A 5,379-nucleotide genomic window follows, 5' to 3' on the forward strand; every position below is an offset into this window, starting at 1 on the left:
CGCTGCACAACTCGGAGGCACGGGTCCCGTTCCGCGGCTCTGATTGGCCGAGCGCGGCGGAGGCTCGCCCTAAAAGGAGCGCTCTGATTGGCTGCGTCTCGATAAATTCTGACTGCCATGTGTTGATCGAGGGGTTCAGGCTGTATCACGACTAAAACAGCACACAATGTGGGCTATTGATGCACGGAGAAGTGGAGTAAAGAATGAAAACACACAGATTTAAGAGTTTAGTGTCAGATGATCAGATTTAGTTCCAGGCAGAAGAAGAAAAGGATGTGGTGACAATGACAAAACATCATGGAGCCCAGGGCTGTCAAACTCATTTTAGTTCAGTTCCACATTCAGTTAAATTTGATCTGCAGTGGGCCGAACCAGTTAAATAATAACATAATAATATAGAAATGATGTCACCTCCAAACTTTTCTCTATGTTTTAGAGCGAAAAAAGTCAAATTACATTATGAAAATGTTTGCATTTACAAACTATCCTTTCAAACAACGTGAATAATATGAACAAGCTGGAAAAAAAATTGTAATTTTAATAATATTATGCTTTAGTTTATCATTTACACATGTACATTATAACTTACAGATCACAGTGGATCTATAAATACACAAAACATTTAGTAACAGGAAGAATATTGCTATAATTGCACATACTTCTCTTAAGACACAGGTGTCAAACATGCGGCCGGGGGGCCAAATCCGGCCCGCCAAAGGGTCCAATCTGGCCCTTGGGATGAATTTGTGAAATGCAAAAATGAGACTAAAATTATTAACAATCCTTTTAGTTCAGGTTCCACATTCAGACCAATTCAATCTCAAGTGGGCAGGACCAATAAAATACTATCATAATAACATAAAATAATGACAACTCCAAATTTTTCTCTTTGTAAATGTAAATATTTTCATGTATTTACACTAAAACAAAGGATAATTTTGCAAAAAAATGTGAATAACCTGAACAAATATGAACAACCTGAAACTTCTTAAGAGAAATAAGTGTAATTTTAACAATATTCTGCCTGTTACTCAATGTTTTGTGTATTTGTAGATTCACTGTGTGTAAGTTATAATGTACATGTGTAAATGTTAAACTGTGGCAGAATATTGTTAAAATTACACTTATTTCTTCATTTTTTTCATGTTATTCACATCTTTTGAAAGGATAGTTTGTAAATGTAAACCTGTTCATAATGTAAATTGGCTTTTTTTGCTCAAAAACAAACAGAAAAGTTTGGACTTGACATTATTTATATATTATTATGTTAGTATTTTGCTGGTTCGGCCCACTTCAGATCAAATTTAGCTGAATGTGGAACTGAACTAAAATGAGTTTGACAGCCCTGTCTTAAGACATTTCAGGTTGTTCATATTTGTTCAAGTTATTCAGATATTTTTGCAATATTATACTTTGTTTTAGTGTAAATACATGAAAACATTTTCATTTTCCCATGTAAACACCTTATTCCAGTTGAAAAAGAAAATTTGGGATTAAATTTAAATCTGAATAAAGTCCCTGGTTTAATCCACTTTTAATTCCGAACTAAATTCTTCTTGGACATGTAAACCCTTTATTCCGTTTGGACTTTATTCCTTCCATTCTGCACATGCTCAGTGTCTTGTCCTGTCGCGATGACGCACACATTCTGCGCTGGTGGAAGAATCTGCACTGCAGTCTAGTCTTCCTAAAGCGTTCCAGTGGGCTATTCTGATGGGATCTACCAGCCTGGAAAACCCTGAAGGAACAGTTCAACACTTGGTTTGGATTCATTCATTTGTCATGAACTAATGAGTTCCATAAGTGGGAGAAACAGTTTGAACTGCAGTGCACCGATCGACTTGTTCTCAGATTCAAGTTTATTTGTCATTTCAGCAAATAAAAATACACAGAAACGAAATATTGTTCTCAGGTCCCCGACTGTCAGCAGCATTTAGTAAAAATAGTATAAGTTACTGATAAAATAATAAAAATAATAAAAATACTGATATAAAAAAATAACAATAACAATAACACCCCCCCTAAAAATTACTTATAAATAACTAAAAAAAAAAAAAGTTTTATTTATAAAGTGCACAGCAGTAAAGTGCCAATTTAAAAGTGCATTCTGGGCTCAAAGCTCAGCAGGAGTTCCTCATTCTAACAGCCTCTGGAGCTCTCACAGCCCTTCCGTTAGCTTAGCTTAGCCTAGCTTAGCATAATGGCTTCATTCCTATGGTCAGACGTAGCCAGGCTTTTATAGGTGATCCGTAGTATTTTATGAGTGATTTTGGTGAATTCAGTTCTCCCTAATCATTCCTTTAGTCTGCTGGGGTCAATATGATCACAAACTGAGGCTCAAATCATGGTCATGTGACTTACTGCAGGAATAAAATCTGGGAAATAAAAACTAATGCAAAGCTAAAACGCTAAAGCAAAGCTAATTTAGCGCATGCATCCCTTCCAACAAAAGATTTTCCAACTTCCGTCAACACAACAGTCCACAGATTGTATGAGTGCAGTAAGTCGCAGATCTAAAGAAATAATTTGGGAGAATCGGATTTCAGAAAATCACTGACAAAAGACGACAAATCACCTTTAAAAAAAAACTGTCTACATGCGACCATGGAAATGCAGTGACTATGCTAAGCTAAGCTAACAGAAGGGCTAAGCTAAGCTAACAGAAGGGCTAAGCTAAGCAGAACAGAAGGGCTAAGCTAAGCTAACAGAAGGGCTAAGCTAAGCTAACAGAAGGGCTGCCAGAACTGAATAAATGTTTCTCATGTAAACCTTTATTCGGGTTTAACATTTCCATGGAAACAGAAGAGAAAATACTTTAGTTCCGAATTTATTTCTTCTGGAAAAATAAATCGGATTTAAAAAACATCATGTAACCGTATCCACTTTTTTGTTTTCCATGAGTAGGATTTGAGCAAAAAAACATTAAAAAAAATCCATAACAGAAGACTAAGGGTGATGTCGATGCTGCTGGAAGTCGATGATCCCACATTCTTGTTTGCGTCTCGGTGTTTTTTGTCAGTTGTTAAAAGTTGTTTGTGTGTGTTTGTCGTCATTCTCATCCAACTTGTCGGGTCATGTATCTACACGGTGCAGAAAACACTGCAGCTCCCAGACTTTTCCCATCGATCATGCATGTGGAAATGAGCTGGGAGAAACGCATGGACTCTGGCGTCTGCTGAGGAGTTTCTGAGCTGAACTCTCATGAGAATACTCTGCACAGTCAGAGGTTCTTCAGTTTTATTCACTGGAAAATACAGAAGAGGATTAGGGCACCAGGAAAAAAAAAGAGGTCCAATATTTTTAAAATTATTATTCTGAGAAAAAAGTCAGAATTCCAAGATTAAAGTCAGAAATCTGATTTTTTTTTTCTCTGACATTCAGGGAGAGTGTCACTTTGCTGTATGTCATGCAGGAGGAGTACAACATGCTGACATAAGGATGGATTTAGGCGACATTTAATGCATCCAATATGCTCATATATGAGCAAAAGGAAGGGAAACAGATAACAGCGGCTTTTTCTTCAAATTTACATAGTTTCAAAACATAACATTCACTCACCTTTTGCTAATCTGAGAAAAAAAAGACAAAATTGTCAGATTAATCTCAGAATTCTGATTGTTTTTCCTCAGAATTCTGACTTTTTTTTCTCAGAATTCTGACTTTCATGTCAGAATTCAGATTTTTTTCTCAGAATTCAGATTTTTTTTTCTTCAGAATACTGACTTTAATCTCAGAATTCAGATTTTTTTTTCTCAGAATTCTGACTTTGTTCCTCAAAATTCTGACTTTAATCCCAGAATTCAGATGTTTTTTCTCAGAATTCTGACTTCTCAGAATTCTGTCTTTTTTTCCTCAAAATTCTGACTTTAATCCTAGAATTCAGATTTTTTTTTCTTTCTCAGCATTCTGACGTTTTTCTCAGAATTCTTACTTTAATCTCAGAATCCTGACTTTTTTCACAGTATAATAATAATAATAACAATAATAATAATAATAATTATTATTATTATTATTATTATTATTATTATTATTATTATTATTATTATTATCATTATTATTATTATTATTATTATTATTATTATTATTATTATTATTAAATACTGGACCCCAGTGGCCCTAATTTTCTTCTATGGAAAAGTACTGCTTCTGGAATTTTTGTTTGTTTGTTTGTTTGTTTATTTATTTTTTGTTTGTTTTTTTACTTGTCTTGTCCAGCATCATAACAGCAGAATGTCAAGGGGAGCTCCATAAAGTATATATGGCTCCACTTGATATTCCACTGTTTTTATTTTTGATTTTAGTTGAACCACATTCTGATGCCAGACCTGACAAGAAGGAACAGAGGGAAAGAGAAGAAAGATGGAGAGAAAGAAGGAGGAAGGAGAAAAAAAGCTTCTGGATTTGAGCTTCAGTTTCCTGTGTTCATTTTTGGCAGAGTTCTTGTTACTGTTTTGTGAACAGAACAGTTAACTTGTAAAACTGCACATGTTTTTCACTTCCACGCTTGTGTTTCCCACTTGTTGCCAATGACAATAAGAAAACTGGGACAAATGACGTAAGAGTTAAAGCTGCAAGACTTTTTTCTTTTTTTTTAATTGTGTTCTTGGAAAACTAGATAACAGCCATCGCAGTCATGTTTTCCAGGAAACTTCAAGATAGAAATAGAAGCTGGTTCTGGATTCTGGAGTCAAACACTGTAAAAAAAAACGAGCAAACAAAAAAAAACTATTTGTCAGATAAAAACAAGGTAACATAAAACTACAAAAAAAGGTTAATCACATGTAGTTAAACTGAATACAACAGTTATCCTTTCAAAAATATCACTTGTAGAAAGAAGTTACAATCGATTTTATTGATTGTGCCTCGGACATAAAAATATAGCTTTAATTTGATGTTAAAAATTATATGTAAAAAAAATCTGAAAATGTGTTCAATCTCTCACATTTAAAAAGACTATCTGTGAACTGTTACCGAGAAATTATTCTTTATTTGTAATTTATTATTTGTAGTTTTGAGTTGTTTAAGAGATTTTTTGAAAAAAAAAAAAAAGTTGACATATGATGATTTTATTGCAGTTTTTTGTGCGTGTTCTGTAGGTATTTCTTTTACGGAGGCATAAGGGTTAATTATCTGCAAAGCACTACCTTGGAATGTCTTTTCTGCACTTTACAATGGACTTGATCATATAAAAACATGTTTTTTTTTAACCCCTTTAGCCCTATCAGCCCTCCCGCGGGCCGAAAAAATTATATTAATATTCATCTACTATAAAAATATAATAAATCAGGACAATGGATGTTTTTTTTCAACTTTTGCTCAAAGTTTAGACCCTAATGTTAATAAAAGTACATCAAAAGTGTATTTTAGTGCAAAATTTAA

This window comes from Sphaeramia orbicularis, chromosome 5 (genome assembly GCF_902148855.1).
Source record: "Sphaeramia orbicularis chromosome 5, fSphaOr1.1, whole genome shotgun sequence".
Lineage (NCBI taxonomy): Eukaryota > Metazoa > Chordata > Actinopteri > Kurtiformes > Apogonidae > Sphaeramia > Sphaeramia orbicularis.